The sequence below is a fragment of the Protopterus annectens genome, chromosome 1.part1 (genome assembly GCF_019279795.1).
Source record: "Protopterus annectens isolate FY-2018-M chromosome 1.part1, PAN1.0, whole genome shotgun sequence".
NCBI lineage: Eukaryota > Metazoa > Chordata > Ceratodontiformes > Protopteridae > Protopterus > Protopterus annectens.
Window position 1 is genome coordinate 1,656,207,124 of NC_056726.1, and position 18,771 is coordinate 1,656,225,894.

Below are 18,771 nucleotides of genomic sequence, written 5' to 3' on the forward strand. Positions count from 1 at the left end.
ATTCTTGTTTGGGGTGCTTTCTGTGCAGAGTTTGCATGTTCTCCCTGCATTCACGTGGGTTTCCTCTGGGTATTCCGTTTTCCTCCCACATTCTAAAGACATGCATCTGGAGAATTTCTCCCCGGGCCTCCGATGAAAATAGTCTCTGTCCAAGTCGGACTTACCCATTCAACAAATGTTAAACAAATAAATAAATGTATTGGCTGTGTACTGTATGCATCCGACAGAATCATCCCTGAAGCACCATTATAACAGCTGCTACAGGCGCAAGGTAAGTCACTCTTCGTTACAACAAATGTATGGGGTACTACACTATGGTAGCATAAGTATGGACTTGCTGCATGTATGCAAGGGACTAGAGTGGGCAACTGAGAGACAACTGACAGCTATGTGGGACAACAGGAGCTCTCTGCCCAATAGTGCCCACCCCATATTATGTAGTAGGCCCTAAGCTCGCAAAACCTACTGAACTATATGAGAGAATTACAAACAGTGGGGTCATAAGACAGATGCTTGACTGTGAATGCTAGAGTAACCTACCCCCAACACACCCTTGTTCCTGTACAACTGCAGTAAATTATGTTTGCAAGGTAATAGCAGCAGAACACACAATCCCAGGGCTGTCCCAATCAACCTGGTGACATGTTCCATACCCCCACTATGCAGGGGTTGATGTGCTATGTTTGTCTGTGGTTGATAGTGTCAGGAATTAAACTGTACTATTCGGTGGCTGTTATGACTTAGTGGGCTATGTACATTATCATAGGTGATGGTGCTCATGGTTCGAGACAGGCTGTGCCTACTATCTTGCATGTAAGATACACCTATGGTAGCAGTCCTACAGACAGTCCATGTGTCACTATTTATTACTGCATGAAAGCTGGACAAAGCCAGAGACAATGGAGGCACAGGGTGCCAAAGATATGGACAGTACAGAGCTCTGAGTAACCTAGATGGTGGCTAGTAAAACAGCAGGTTCTAACAAGTCAGTGTAGCAGCAGGCTGTCAAGGCTGTCACGTAACTGTGACAGTGCTTACAACAAGTCAGTGGGCACCATCATACCCCTCAAATGTAAGAGTGTCACAGAATGTCCCACATTTTACCTCCTATATATGGTCTGTTTTACATAACATTGCATTTTTCTGGCAAACTACTGGCAAATCAACAAAGGTTGACATGAGAAAATAATGAAAGACAGTTGAGATGCACACTTCATAACCATCAGAACATATATGCTAATACAAAATCCGAATTCAACAAACTGTGTAAGTTTGTTAGAGCAATATGAAACAGTTGTCCCTATGTTTGTGCCTGTGTCTGTGTCCCACTTTTATACATGGCTTTGTCCAGATCTCTGGCTCCAACAGGTTGAGAGGTATGTGGGACTACAGGAACTTTCTGCCCAGTAGTGGCCATGGGTCTATATTACACAGGAAAAAGGCAACCCCTGCAAGCATGGCAGCTGCAAGGCTCCAAAAGAACAATAATCACTACAAAGAACAGGGGAGCCAGCAGACTTTAGTATCCAGTATTTACTAAATTATATAGCTAAATAGCATAATAAAAATAAATGGAAACAAAAACAGACCGGTTTCTGTTATAAGAAGTACATAGCCTTCATCAGTGCAAAGAAAAGCAGTAATACCCATGTCCCCTTTTATGATACAACCTTTGAGTGAGGCTGTGGCTGATTGGTCCAACATAAATCCAAATTAAAGATACGCATTAGGCCCGGGTGGGAATAAGCCTCCCAACTTAATAACCCATTTCTTTTCTTTATTATTCAGGATTTGACGCCATCCTGCTCTATTTGTCCAGTTACCAATAATTCTGTCAGTCACAGTAAAACTAAAAAATGCACACCTGATTTTCTTATTTCTCATATCATTATAGTGTTTTGATATTCTCAGTTTGAGTGGTCTGGAAGTTTGTCCCACATTAAACACAGAACAGGTACATGTGACCAAGTAGATCACCCAATCCGTACGGCAATTAGCGAAAAATGAAATGTCAAATACATTGCCAGTGTTTTTGCTGGTAAACTATCTCGACTTCATAACTTTTCCACAATGGGTACAGTGGCCACAAGGGAAACAGCCTGTGACTAAATCACCCATCAGAGTGGTTTGTGTAGGATCCTCCTTGGTTCTGGACCTATGTTTATAATGACTACAATGTGATCCTAGATTCTTGCCTCTTCTGATGGAAAAATAACATCTGTCCTGAAGAAAATCAGAAAGTTTGGTATCTGCTAGGAGGACATTCCAAGGTCTGCGGACACTGTTTAATAGCACATCACTGTTTCTACAACAGGTAGTAACTAAATGAATAATAGATTGATTATACAGTTCCTTCTCCCTATATCTCAAAAGATTTTTTCTATCAAGGGTAGACACCCAATTACTGGCGTGATAGATGCTCCCCATTTTGTAACCTCTATTCCTGAATCTGGCAGTTAAATCCTCCTTGTATAGTTCGTAGGTGGCATCATTTGAGCATATACACTTCATACATAGAATTGTGATTTGGGAATATTCCTACATATGTGTGGTGGATGGAAGCTGAAAGCATGAAGAAGGGAGTTGTATTGAGGATATTTGCAGTAAACCTCAGATGCCAGGGTATGGTCCCTATTCTTAGTCATTAGGACATCCAGAAAGGTAATGCTATTGGTGTTAAAACTGACTGCAAATTGTATACCCCGTTTGTTTTCGTGGAGGTATCCCACAAACTCCATAAGTATTCAGGATCGGATCTCCATACTAACCAGCAATCGTCTAGGTATCTTCTCCAGATATCAGTCTCATCTAGGTATATGTTATGTGTATTATCATAGATAAGTTGTTCATCTAAGTGGGCCATAAAGAGATCAGCATATTTTGGGTCAAAAGATTCACCCATAGCTGTACCCAAAACTTGCAAATAACATTTATTTTGGTAATAGAATACGTTCTTAGTTAAAACGTGTTCGGCAAGGCAAATCAAAAAGGTGATGAATCCTGGTTGGTACATTTCCGACTTGTAAAGCCAATATTCCAATGCTTCCAAGCCTACCCAATGAGGAATGTTGGTATATAGTGTGGAGACATCTAGAGTGCATAGTAGCCAACCTGGTTCCAACTGCATCTCAGAGATGACCTGAAGGAATTCTGTTGTGTCTTGAATTTGGTTCTGAACCCATTTCAATAGTGGTTTTAAATATTTTGTGAGGAATTGTGAGAGTGGTTCTGTAATGGAACTCCTACCTGAAACAATAGGTCTACCAGGTGGGTGCTGAAGATCCTTATGTATTTTAGGGAGGAAGTAGATGTACTGGCTCATGGGGTCAGACACTGTTAGATGGTGAAGAGTGGTGTCAGTAATAATTCCCTCACTCTTAGCAGACAGCAAAAATTGGTTGATTTGTTTTTTAAAACTAAAAGTTGGATCTAATGGCATACATGTGTAATATCGACCATCACTTAATTGTCTGTCAGCTTCCATGTTATATTGAGTACAGTCCATAACAACCACCCACCCACCCTTGTCCGCAGGTAATATGACCAAATTATGCTTCTTCTCCAATTCCCGTATAGCCTGAATTTCGATCTTTGAGAGATTATTGAATTTGACTCAGAACTCCCTGGAATGAAAATGTAGATCTTTGAGAATGCAATTCTGAAACATATGAACATTATGATGTATTGGAGGTGTAAAACTGGATTTATGATATTTGAAAACATCCTGAGAATCAGGATTGGATGTTGACTGGAAATATAACTTTAGATGTAGTAATCTACAAAACAAAATAATGTCTTGTGCAAGAATATCTTCAGAGACAAAAAAAACAGGTGTGAAATTAAGACCGTTATTCAAAACTTGTGTCTGAGTGGGTGACAAAGAAGTGGAAGAAATGTTTAACACATTGTTATGATTGTTTATTTCAGGGTCATTAGTTTCAATTGTCCCTCCATATTGTCTGCCTTTGGAATGTTTCCTCCCTGCCCTCCTTTGTCTACACCTAAAGGGACCTGTTTGTTACTTATTTTAGATACAGGAGAATCTAGGGTGTGCTGTATATCAGGGTACAAACCGAATGAGGACTCATCACCTGAGGTGTCATAATTTGATGAAGTAGGTTTCTTCAGGATTGATCTGGGCTGTTTCCTTTTGGCAATCTTCCTGTTAGTGTGTTCAAACCTAACATGTTTGTTAGAGGAAAATGGATGCCCTCTGTCATAATCAGTCAGGTCCCTCTGGAACTTCCTCATTTTCCTTTCTTTTAGTTGTTCCAAATTTAAAAGGTCCTGGCTGACTTTCCTAAGGCATGTGTTATAGGAGGTTTGTCCCTCAAATTTCTTGATATCTTCACACATGTGGGTAATTTCCATGATATCTTTATCAATAATTCTTTCATAATGGGCAGTTAAAACTTCAACAAAGCCCATGGAGGTCTTTTGTTGAACCATAGCCCATTGTTCTGTTAGTTCAGTATCTATGTTATTAACTACTGGTTGTATGCACTCCTTGAGGCCTCTTGGTGAAATACCCTTGATTAAATAAGCCTTGAGGAGCTTTGAGTGCCACACATTGGTCTGTAAGAACCTCAGGCTTTTGTTTAATTTAAGGAATTGTGCCTCGCATGTGTCGGGTTGTAAATTATCAGGCCCATTGCTATGACTGTCTGTATGACCCAAACCAATTATTGCCAAATCATCTTGATCTGATGATAGTCCCTGTAATAGACAGGTTAGATCCATTAGTAGTCAAAGAATATATATATATATATATATATATATATGTGTGTGTGTGTGTGTGTGTGTGTGTGTGTGTGTGTGTGTGTGTGTGTGTGTGTGTGTGTGTGTGTGTACTAAGTATGTTGATACCTGTTTATTGGACTGCTGAACCATGTCTGCCCTTCTGGACAGAGGGATATTATAGGGAATTCAGTATATGAATATAGTCCCGAAAATAAGAGGAACAAGACCTCTGTTTGATCAAAACTAGCTGACAAGGGGAAGACCGTAAAGTCCCTTAGTGTAGATTAAAATTGCTCCCAAGATATAGAAATATATCTCTCCGAACAGTATGAGAATATAGACAGCGTTGTAAGAAATCAATGAATCCAAGTACAAAGATAACATTCTTTTATACAACAGTTTTCTGGATGACATACTCATCTCATGGAGGAGGATGAAACCAAAACAGGGGAGTTTATTGAATATTTGAATATTTGAATGGTACGTCTAATTTCTTTAAATTTACCTATACTTCGCATCAAAATGAGATAAATTTCCTTGACATTAACTTGAAAAAATCATTTGAGGGGTTGAGTAGTAACATCTATAGGAAGGAGACCTATTCAAATTCGGGTCTATATTAGAACATCGAAGTTTCAAAACTTCAAATGTTCTAGTATCGAACCCTATTCAGCGAAAGCTGAAAACATTGAACATACATAACAGCAAATTTTTTTCATAGGGAAAATATTTGCTGCTCCAAAACACATACACACAAAGCAAGCGCACCAAACAAACAGCAATCCACACACATACACCTCAAATCTTACACCTAACCCTACACTAAACTATACACACACCACTAACTATCCACTTACCTTAACCCAAACCCTAACCCTAAGGTCCGTCACTATCGCACACTCGCCTCACCCGCGCCCTAACCCTAAGTCACCTAACCTGCCCTAACCCTCACATCCACACAATCGCACACATACCTAACCCGTGCCCTAACCCTGACTCACCTAACCCACCCTAACCCTCACGTCCACACAATTGCACACATACCTAACCCGCACCCTAACCCTAACTAACCTAACCCGCACTCAATCACACACTTACCTGAACAAGACCCGTAACTTTCCACAACAGCGCTGAAAATACCAAAGCAACAGAAACGGACAACCAAATTCTTTCCCTAGGAAAAAATTTGGTTTTCTGTTGCTTTGATATTTTCAGCTTTCGTTAAATAGGGTTCGATATTAGAACATTCAAAGTTTTGAAACTTCGATGTTCTAATATAGACCCTTCAAATTCAATATTACATTTTGATAGTTGCCATCCTTACCATCAAAGAAAAAGTATAGTTAAGGGACAGATGGTGAAGACCTCAAGACTGGTAAGTAACAATTCAGTCTTTAAGGAGGAAATATTTAAATTGATTGGCATGTTTCTGGATAGGGGCTACCCGTTGAAGTTACTACTTAATGTTAAAAGAGAAGTTTTGAGAAAAAGGGACAAAGTATATAACCCCATAATAAGGAACACACTTTCGTTAACCCATGCTGAAGGGGACAACGAGAAGCGAAGTGATGTATTTGTGTTGAGTTCGAACTCACTTGTCCCTCAAATTGTTTCAAGTCTAAGAAATGGATGGAGATTTTGCTTAAACAATGCTAGTAAACAGGTTTTAGGTATGCAACCACAAATAGTGTATGGTAGGGGTAAAAATTTGAAAAATATACTTGAGAGTAATATAGGTGAGAAAAATATAAGGTTTCCTCAATGACTAAGTGTGGGACATGCAGATATTGTCGATTTATAAATGATGGTCCTTACCTATGTGTTAAAGATGACAAATTCTCTATTTCTCTTCCGGGTAGATGCAATTGTAATAGTAATAAACTGGTATACGTGGCAACATGCACAGCCTGCGATGGGTTCTATATAGGCAAAACCATTTGCAGGCTGTGTGATAGAATCTCTGAGTATTTAAGATGTATCAAAAACAAAAATGGACATAATGCACTTTATTTACACAGCAAAGACTGTGTTAATTTTAAAACGTTTTTGTTTTTTTTTGTGGTAGATAGAATATGTAATTATGATAGAGGGGGGATTTTAATGTTGAGGTAGAAGCTAAGGAAATGCAATGGCAACTAAGATTAAATGGGTCTATATTAGATCACCGAACGCTTAAAAAAGCGAACGGTGATTGATTGAACTTATGTAAGTGAAAGCTTAAAATATCGAAGCAACAGAAACCCAAATTTTTTCCAAGGGAAAAGAATTTGGTTGTCCATTTCTGTTGCTTTGGTATTTTCAGTGCTGTGGTGGAAAGTTACCGGTCGAGTTTAGGTAAGTGTGCGATTGTGTGGATGTGAATGTTAGGGTGGATTAGGTGAGTTAGGGTAAGGGCACGGGTTAGGTATGTGTGTGATTATGTGGACGTGAGGGTTAGGGTGGGTTAGTTGAGTTAAGGTTAGGGAGCTGGTGAGGTGAGTGTGCGATAGTGACGGACCTTAGGGTTAGGGTTTGGGTCAAGGTAAGTGGATAGCTAGTGGTGTATGTATAGTTTAGTGTAGGGGTAGGTGTCAGATTTTAGGTGTATGTGTGTGGATTGCTGTTTGTTTTATTGGGCTTGTGTTGTTTGTATGTATTTTGGAACAGCGATTTTTTTTCCCTAGGAAAAAAATCGCTGTTCTGACAGATTGAGATTGTAAGCTTTCACTTACATAAGTTCGATCAATCACCGTTCGCTTTTTCAAGCATTCGGTGATCTAATATAGACCCTTTTACATGCATGCAATTCACCCAGACTAAATGATAGTACTACTTTAATGCCAATTTTAAAAATGAAGGCTAATAAAATTTAAGATTAATAGATAGTAGGATGAATTGTATTGTATAAGTTATTTATCACAGTTTATATTGGTGTTCTTTATAGTATATATTTTTTCAAGTCTGTAGAATAATCATATACATATTTTAACATTTTGGTGATATGTTCATGAAGTTATAGTAATTGTTATGTATAGATTTTTTATTTCAATTGGCTTTGTATGGGTATGGATTAAACTGTTAGGTTATTTGAATGATGTCATGTAAGTAATTACAGCTGATTGGAGCAGACAATATGTAATGGTATTTAAACTTTGTTTAGTGGTGTACCTGATGACTCTGAAGAAGCCAGACCTTGATTCTGGCGAAAGCGCTCAGTTATTTGGTACAAATAAATGTATAGCATATTAGCTCGGTGGTCCAGGATTTTGTTATTTTTTATTAGGTTGTATAGTCCCTTGTGGACTGTTGAGTGGTTCACATTTTCAAATATCATAAATCCAATTTTACACCTCCAGTGCATCATAATGTTCATATCTTTCAGAGTTGCATTCTCAAAGATCTACATTTTCGTTCTAGGAATTCCCGAGCGAAATCCAATAATCTCTCAAAGATCAAAATTCAGGCTATATGGGAAATGGATAAGAAGCATGATTTGGTCATATTACCTGTGGACAAGGGTGGGGGTGGTGGTTTTTATGGACTGGACTCAATATAACATGGAAGCTGACAGACAATTAAGTGATGGTCGATATTACACATGTATGCCATTAGATCCAACTTTTAATTTTAAAAAACAAATTGACCAATTTTTGCTGTCTGGTAAGAGTGAGGGAATTATTACTGACACCACTCTTCACCATCTAACAGTGTCTGACCCCATGAGCCAGTACATCTACTTCCTCCCTAAAATAGATATGAATCTTCAGCACCCACCTGGTAGGCCTTTTGTTTCAGGTAGGGGTTCCCTTACAGAAGCACTCTCACAATTCCTCACAAAATAGTTAAAACCACTATTGAAATGGGTCCGGTCCCTAATTCAAGACACTACAGAATTCCTTCAGGTCATCTCTGAAATGCAGTTGGAAACAGGTTGGCTACTATGCACTCTAGATGTCTCTGCACTATATACCAACATTCCTAATTGGCTCATCTTGGAAGCATTGGAATATTGGCTTTACAAGTCGTAAATGTACCAACCAGGATTCATCACCTTGTTGATTTGCCTTGCCGAAGACATTTTAACCAAGAACATATTCTATTACCAAAATAAATGCTATTTGCAAGTTCAGGATACGGCTATGGGGGCATCTTTTTCCCCCATATATGCTGATGTCTTTATGGTCCACTTAGAGGAACAACTCATCTATGATAATACACATAACATATACCTAGATGAGACTGACATCTGGAGGAGATACCTAGACGATTGCTGGTTAGTATGGAGATCCAATCCAGAATACCTTATGGAGTTTGTAGGATACCTCAATGAAAACAAACGGGGTATACAATTTGCAGTCAGTTATAACACCAATAGCATTACCTTTCTGGATGTCCTAATGACTAAGAATAGGGACCATACCCTGGCATCTGAGGTTTACTGCAAATATCCTCAATACAACTCCCTTCTTCATGCTTTCAGCTTCCATCCACCACACATATGTAGGAATATTCCCAAATCACAATTCCTACGTATGAAGTGTATATGCTCAAATGATGCCACCTACGAACTATACAAGGAGGATTTAACTACCAGATTCAGGAATAGAGGTTACAAAATGGGGAGCATCTATCATGGCAGGAATTGGGTGTCTACCCTTGATAGGAAAAATCTTTTGAGATATAGGGAGAAGGAACCATATAATGAATCTATTATTCATTTAGTTGCTACCTATTGTAGAAACACTGTTGTGCTATTAAACAGTGTCCGCAGACATTGGAATATCCTCCTAGTGGATACCAAACTTTCTGATTTTCTTCAGGACAGATGTTATTTTTCCTTCAGAAGCGGCAAGAATCTAGAATCACATTTTAGTCATTATAAACATGGGTCCAGAACCAAGGAGGATCCTACACAAACCACTCTGATGGGTGATTTACTCAGTGGCTGTTTCCCTTGTGGCCACTGTTCCCATTGTGGAAAAGTTATGAATTCAAGAGAGTTTACTAGCAAAAACACTGGCAATGTATTTGACATTTCATTTTTCACTAATTGCCAAAGCTGGAAATTGATGGTGTAATGATGAATGTTGTTAGTGCATATGCTCCACAAGTTGGGTGTGCGATGGATGAGAAAGAAAAATTTTGGAGTGAGTTGGATGAAGTGGTGATAACTGTACCCAAGGGTGAGAGAGTGGTGATTGGAGCAGATTTCAATGGGCATGTTGATGAAGGGAACAGAGGGGATGAGGAAGTGATGGGTAGGTATGGTTTTAAACAAAGGAATGCAGAAGGTCAGATGGTAGTGGATTTTGCGAAAAGGATAGACATGGCTGTGATGAATACGTATTTTAACAAGAGGGAGGAGCATAGGGTGACATACAAGAGTCGAGGAAGATGTACACAGGTGGATTATATCTTATGTAGGAAGGACAGTTTGAAGGAGATTGGAGACTCTAAAGTGGTGACCAGGGAAAGTGTAGTTAGGCAGCATAGATGGTGGTTTGTAGGATGACATTGGTGATCAAGAAGAGGAGGAGGAGGAGTGTGAGGGCAGCACCAAGGATCAAATGGTGGAAACTGAAAAAGGATAATTGTGAAGTGGAGTTCAGGGATGAGTTAAGACAGGCACTGGATGGCTGTGAAGAGTTACCGAATAGCTGTGTAACTACAGAACAGCTAGTAAGAGAGATGGCTAGAAAGGTGCTTGGTGTGACATCTGGACAGAGGAAGGAAAACAAGGAGACCTGGTGGTGGAATGAGGAAGTACAGGAGAGTATACAGAGAAAGAGGTTGGCGAAGAAGAAGTGGGATTGTCAGAGAGATGAAGAAAGTAGACAGGAGTATAAGGAGATGAGGTGCATGGCAAAGAGAGAGGGGGCAAAGGCTAAGGATAAGACATATGAAGAGTTGTATGAAAGGTTGTCACTAAGGAGGGAGAAAAGGACCTGTATTGATTGGCTAGACAGAGGGGCCGAGCTAGGAAAGATGTGCAGCAGGTAAAGGTGATAAAGGACAATGAGGGAAACATACTAACAAGCGAGGAGAGTGTATTGAGGAGATGGAAAGAGTACTTCGAGGGGTTGATGAATGAAGAAATGAGAGAATCATGAAGTACAATGGATTAGCAAGGAGGAAGTAAGGATAACTATGAAGAGGATGAAGAATGGAAAGGCTGTTGGTCCAGATGACATACCTGTGGAAGCATGGAGGTGTTTAGGTGAAATGGCAGTTGAGTTTTTAACCAGATTGTTTAATGAAATCTTGGAAAGTGAGAGGATACTTGAGGAATGGAAAAAAGTGTTTTGGTACCATTTTTTAAGAATAAAGGTGATGTGCAGAGCTGTACTAACTACCGAGGGATTAAACTGATCAGTCACAGCATGAAGTTGTGGGAAAGAACAGTGAAAGCTAGGTTAAGAAGGGATGTGATGATTAGTGGTCAGCAGTATGGTTTCATGCCGGGAAAGAGCACTACAGATGAGATGTTTGCTCTGAGAGTGTTGATGGAGAAGTACAGAGAAGGTCAGAAGGAGTTGCATTGTGTTTTTTTAGACTTAGAGAAAGCATATGACAGGGTGCCTAGAGAGGAGTTGTGGTATTGTACGAGGAAGTTGGGAGTGTCAGAGAAGTATGTAAGAGTGGTACAGGATATGTACGAGGGTAGTGTGACAGTGGTGAGGTCTTTGGTGGGAGTGATGGATGCATTTAAGGTGGAGGTGGGGTTACATCAAGGATCAGCTCTGAATCCTTTCTTATTTGCAATGGTGATGGACAGGTTGACAGACAACATCAGACAGGAGTCCCCATGGACTATGATGTTTGCAGATGACATTGTGATCTGTAGTGAGAGTAGGGAACAGGTGGAGGAGACCCTGGAGAGATGGAGATATGCTCTAGAGAGAAGAGGAATGAAAGTCATCAGGACTAAGACAGCATATATGTGTGTGAATGAGAGGGAGGATAGAGGAATGGTGAGGATGCAAGGAGTAGAGGTGGCGAAGGTGGATGAGTTTAAATACTTGATCAATAGTTCAGAGTAACGATGAGTGTGGAAGAGAGATGAAGAAGAGAGTACAGGCAGGATGGAGTGGGTGGAGAAGAGTGTCAGGAGTGATTTGTGACCAATAAGAGTGAAAGGGAAGGTCTACAAGAGGGTAGTGAGACCAGCTATGTTATATGGGTTAGAGACAGTGGCATTGACAAAAAGGCAGGAGTTTGAGCTTGATGTGGCAGAGTTAAAGATGCTAAGATTTGAACTGGGTGTGATGAGGGTGGACAGGATCAGGAATACATATATTAGAGGTTCAGCCCAGGTTGGAAGGTTTGGAGACAAAGCCAGAGAGGCAAAATTATGTTGGTTTGGACATGTACTGAGGAGGGATGCTGAGTATATTGGGAAAAAGATGCTAAGGATGAAGTTACCAGGTAACAGGAAAAGAGGAAGGCCTAAGATAAGGTTTATGGATGTGGTGAGAGAGGACATGCAGGTGGTTGGTGTGACAGAGCAAGATGCAGAGGACAGGAAGAAATGGAAACAGATGATCTGCTGTGGTGACCCCTAACGGGAACAGCCAAAAGAAGATGATGACTAATTGCCGTATGGACTGGGTGATCTACTTGGCCACATGTACCTGTTCTGCATTTTATGTGGGACAAACTTCCAGACCACTCAAACTGAGAATATCAGAACACTATAGTGATATGAGAAATAAGAAAATCATTAATCCATTTTACAAACACTCTCTTGTACACAGGGATGCATTTTTTAGTTTCACTGTGATTGACAGAATTATTGGTAATAGGACAAATAGCGCAGGATGGCATCAAATCCTGAAAAATAAAGAAAATAAATGGATTATTAAGTTGGGAGGCTTATTCCCACCATGGCTTAATGAGTATCTTTAATTAGGATATATTTTGTACCAATCAGATGCAGTCTCACTCAAAGGTTGTATCATAAAAGGAGACAAGGGTATTACAGTTTTTAATTGCACTGATGAAGGCTATGCACATCTTATAGCCGAAACCGGTCTGTTTTTGTTTCCTTTTATATGCTATTTAGCTATATAATTTAATAAATACTGGATGCTACAGTATGCTGGCTCCCCTGTTCTATATTAGATGATCAATCTTTCAAAAGTTCGACTGTCATGTGGTCAACACCATATGATCGAATTTTTGAAAGTTTGAATGTTTTAACGGAGATCTCCATACAGTGCGGAATGGGAAGATTTCCTTTTTCTGCACTGTAGTGGTATCTCGCAGTTAGTATATTTAAAGAGTGAGGGTGTGGGGGGGTACAGCTCCCCAGGTTGGGGTTTCAGGGGGGCTTGCCCCCATGCTTAAAACGTTCAGGTAGGTTATTTGTGTAGTTTATTTTTTTTATTAGATTTTTGAACTTTTAAACGTTCGATCATATGGTGTTTACCATATGACAGTTGAACTTTTGAAAGTTCGATTATATAATATAGACACAGCCACCATGTAGCCTTAGAATAACAGTACAACACAAGCCATCTGAGGACCAGAGCAGACATATGGGGCACAAGGCTGGACATCCTGAAAAACAGGTTCAGTCAGAGGTGGGAAGTCTGTAACCCTCTGTGTGGTGTTACATCACATACACCTGTCACAGTATACCTAAAACTACATAGAGCAGCAACTGTGGAGAAAGCCAGGAACTGGACCAGGGCAGGACAAAGGCCCACATATAAGGAAAAGGAGGCCTAATGGCCAGACAAGTGAAGAATGTGCAGAATAGAACAGTTCATGCAGTAGCATGGGTCCCAGGCAGTGTATGGAGTCAGTAACCCAAGTGCCTGTCAGCAGTTCATAGGTTCATAGGTGTGTACTAGGCTAATGGCATGGAGCCTAAATAAGCCTAGCCCAAGAAGATTCCCTGGCATCATGCTGCCCAAAGTTAGTTTCCAGTGCCCCTGTAAAGCAAGGCCACTGAAGTGATCCTTGTGGTGAACTTTCTATTGCCCATCCACTCATCAAGATTTCTCTTAAAGAGGGCCAGTGAAGTGCTCTGCTTGATGTGAATGGGATGTTTGTTCCAGAGTATGGGAAGTCTCTGGTTTAGGAGCTTGTCCCTCCAGCATGTTCTTTATATTGTGGTAATGAGGTTTAGGTCCTTGGAGCATGTGGCACGGATGATTGGGATTTCTTTAGGTGTAGTATATCTATCAGATCTGGGTCAGACATGGCTTTGTAGGTCAAGCTGAGATTGCTTCTAAGCAGGCGATAAGATACAGAGTATAGCTGGAGTTTTTTGAGTCTGTCCATATAGGGGATGTGTCTAAGACCTAAGATCCTCTTAGTGAGGTATTTTTGTGGCCTTTACAGTTGTTGTAGGTGTCTAGTGAGGTACATACCAAATGGGGTATTGTACTCTATAATAGGTCTAATGAGGGACGAGTAGAGAGGGATTGTAACCTCTTTCTTTCTGGATAAGAAACCTTTTGTAATGAGATGTGCCACATAGAAGGACTTTCTGACTACAGTGGCAATGTGGTTATCAAAGGAGATATTGCTGTCAACCTGTGTCCCCAGGTCTCTTATCACACCTTCAGTGTTTAGTGGACTACCGCCTATGTGGTAGTTCATGGGCACCAAAGTTTTCCCAAAGGTAATGACAATGCACTTTTTGGCATTGAGCTTAAGGCCGTGGTTCTGGCACCAGTCATTGGTGTCAGTGAGGCCTTTTTGTAGAATGTCTACATCAGTTGGAGAATCAATAATGGCCCCCAGTTTGCAATCATTTGCAAACTTGGTCAGCCAGATTCCCTTTGTGTTGGCTTGAACTTCAGAGAAGTAGATGCCAAACAGGAGCGGACCTAGGACAGATCCCTGTGGGACACCACTTGTAGCTGGTCTGTAGTCAGATTTGGAGTCTGCTACTTTCACAGTGTGGGTTCTGTCAGTCACATCAATTTACAATGATCTGCCACTGATGTAGCAGGAAATCACACTGGTATCTAAAATGTAGCAGACATATGATGCAAAACCCTGTTCAGTCTAATACACTCAGTACACACCCTAGATATGAGTGACATATAACAGACAGCACACAGCCAGGAAATCCCTCGGGAATTACATCAGGGAGATGCTGGACTGTTTAATCAGGTGCAGCAGCCAATTGTCTGTAGCACACAAACTCTTGGACTGAAGTACAGGTAGGTTTGACCTGGAGTTCCCTTGTACATACCGATGGTCACACTGAGCATGGTCTTACACTTAGCTAATTTCAGCCCATGTCTGAAGGCACATCTGACTATAGAACTGAGATGTGCAGATATCTCTGTGCATACAGACAGCTATGTGTACCTAACTGTCTCTCCCTATCCCCATCAGACATGATTACCCTTATCTATCAGTATGTGGGATATATAAGATATGTATGGATCTGTAGAGTTTTATATAAATACATATATATAGGTAACATACATATATCATATATAGAGAGACAGAGAAGGGGGAGAGAGAGAGAGAAACACACGCACGCAGAAACATGCACACACACACACACACACACACACACACACACACACACACACACACACACACACACACACACACACACACACACACACACACACACACACACACACACACACACACACACACACACACACAAACACACAGAAAGGCATATATAGTGATGTATTGCTGCAGCCACTTGAGCCATTTGGACAAAAAAAATGTAACCAGTAGTGTGTGCAATTAGTACTTTGAGCTGTAGTGTGTAATAGTAGGTAGGTAGGAGTTCTAATCTCACATCAGCCACCGTGTGTGCTTGTGTGGATATTCCACATACAGCAATATACACACACCCAACAGGCCTATGTCTATGCAACAGTCACTCATTTTATGGTCCTGTGCCCAGTGTCCTCCACAACAGTGGCCTACCTGTCAACAGCTGCTCATGTCATCTGCCCCAACAGCAGTGGCAGACACTCTCCAAATGCCTACTCTCTGTGGTGCATGCAATAACTACATAGCACTACCGTATATACAACTAGATAGGTAGTGTGTCTAATCCCAGCAATGGCAACTCAGTGAGTATGTGTGCGTATGAATATCCCCTTGCAGCAAGGTGTCTGCCTTGCCTATGTGTGCGCAATGCCAATAAATTTTAAGGGCTGTGCCTACCTGTTATCCCCCCTGTGGCTTACTTCACATGACCTGCTGATGTCATCCACCTTAGAAGCACAGTTAGACACTTGCCAGACACATAAGTTCTGAAGTGCATACAATAAGTATGTAGCACTATAGCGTATTCAACTAGATAGGTAGGGGGCTCTATTCCCAGTAACAGCAACTCAGGGAGTACATGTGTGTGTGTGTGTGTGTGTGTGTGTGTGTGTGTGTGTGTGTGTGTGTGTGTATTATGCAGTTCTGTATATGGAGATCAAACCTTAGGTTGCTATGAATTATTTTACCTAGCAGTTTGGTATGAGTAAATACTTCGAGTGGAGTATTGTTTAGAAAAGTACTATGAACTTTGTTTTCATTATTATCAGGTGTGTGTAAGTATTAGGTTCATAGGTTCACAGGTAGGTACTAGGCTATTGGCCCTAGGCCCTATACAAGCCTAGCTAAAAAGGTATCCTGGCTTTCGCCACCCAAGAAAATGATTTTCCTGTACCCCTGTTAAGCAGAACCACAGAAATGATCCCCAGGGTGAACTTCCTATTACCCATCCAATCATCAAGATTTTTCTTGAAGAGTGCTAATGAGAAGCTCTGTTTGACATAGATAGGTAGTCTGTTCCAGAATATGGGAAGTCTCTGGGACAGGAATCTATCCCTCCAGCATTTTCTGTTTATTGTGGTGACAAGGTTTAGGTCCCTAGAGCGTGTAGCTCAGAGGGATTGGGATTTCTTTCAGTGGAGCATGTCCAACAGCTCTGGGTTTGACACAGCTTTGTATGTTAGGCAGAGATCGCCTTTGAGTAGGCGATATGCGATGGAGTAAAGCTGGATTTTTTTGAGACGGTCTGCATAAGGCATCTGTTTGAGGACAGTAATCCTCTTTGTGAGGTATTTTGTGGCCTTTCCAGTTGTTGTAGATGTCTTGTGAGGTACATACCAAAAGGGGCATTGTACTCTATAATGGGTCTAATGAGTGATGAGTAGAGGGGAACAATGACCTCTTTTTTTCTGGATGAGAAACCTTTTATGATGAGGTGTACCACGCAAAAGGATTTCCTGACCACTGTGGCAATGTGATTATCAAAGGAGAGACTATTATCCACCTGTGTCCCAAGGTCTCTTATACTGTTGGTGTTAAGTAGACTACTGCCTATGTGGTAGTTCATGGGTACAGAGTTTTTACCAAAGGGGATGACAATGCACTTTTTGGCATTGAGTTTGAGACCATGTCTTTGACACCAGGCATCTGTCTCAGTGAGGCCCTTTTGTAGGATGTCCACATCATTAGGAGTTTCAATTATGGCTCCTAGTTTGTAGTCATCTGCAAATTTAGTTAGCCAAAGACCTTCTGTGTTAGCCTGTACTTCAGAGAAGTATATACCAAACAGGAGAGGACCCAGGACTGAACCCTGTGGTACTCCACTTGTCACTGGTCTGAAGTCTGATTTGGAGTCTGCTACTTTCACAGTGTGGGTTCTGTCAGTAAGCCAGTTGGCAACCCATCTTGTGACATAGTGATTTATACCTAGTTTAGTGAGTTTATCTATAATTCCAGAGTGAGGGATGGTGTCGAACACCTTGACGAGATCTAGATAGGCTGTGTGAGCCACCTTACCCTCATCTATGGCTTTGGTGACTACTTCAAAGAAGTCTATCAGATTTAGGAGACATGATCTGCCTTTTACAAACCCAAACTGTGTGGGCTCCAGAGTTTGGAGATCTCCAATGTCTTTGTTTATGAGTTCCATGATGATATGTTCCATGGCCTTGCAGACCAGGCTCATCATGCTAATGAGATGGTAGTTCCCGGGGTCTGTTGTGGCCCCCCCCCCTTTGTGGAGTGGGATAACTGTCGCGGTGTGCCATTCAATGGGCACAAAGCCTGAGGTGAGGCTATGACTGACCATGGTACTTAGGTGGGGTGCCAGTTCATTCTGTAGTTCATGTAGAAGGTAGCCTGGGATGTTGTCAGGTCCCATGGATGCTGTGTTCTTGGCTTTGGAGAGTGAGGTTTTTACCTGTGCAGCCATGATTATAGGAACTTTGCATTCTTCCGGTATAAAGATGGGCCCTTTAGGGGGTGAGTGGGGGGTGAAGTTAGCACTGAACCTATCTGCCAGGATGTTGGCAATATCGGTTGGTACTGTATATTTAGTGTCATTGTGCTGTAACTCAGAGCAGATCTGAGTGTTGCCATTGAGATTCTTGCCATAGCTATAAAATGTTTTGTGGTTGTCTTTAAAATCAGTGGCAATTTTGTTTTCATAACTAGCTTTGGAGGATTTTATGAGGGATCTCAGCTTCTTACTGAGGCTGACCAGGGAGTTCCTCCAATCATGGGATTTTACTCTTTTTGTAGCAGTTTCTTTCTTCTGTTGTAGTTTGTTTATAGCAGAAGACAGATTAGCTTCCTTCTTTTAGAGGATAGCGTCTTGGTTCTGTTAGGGATAGCATGATCCATGCACTCGCGTAAGTGCTTATAAAGTGCATTTGTGTAGGATTCAGCAGTCGTACCTCTACTGTCCATATGCATGGGTGTCGTGAAGTTTGCCACTTCTGTCTTAAGAAGCGTGAATTTGTCTTTGAAGAAATTGTATTATGGTTGTTTTCCTAATGGGGGGTGGGAGCGGGATGTGGATGTCTAGGGTGATTAGCTTGTGGTCGGATCTGACCAACGAGGAGCTGACCCTTGGTGTGGAGCACCGGTCACCCATGTTAGTGATGACCAGGTCTAGAATATTGCTGCCCCTGGTGAGGGTGTGGATAAGTTGATCCAAGGCATTGGAATTGACGATTTCCAGAAAACATTGAGCAAAAGAGTTGGTACATGAGTAGTTTTCCCAGTTAATGGTAGGATAGTTGAAATCACCCATTATTAGAGTGTTGGGTTGTACCT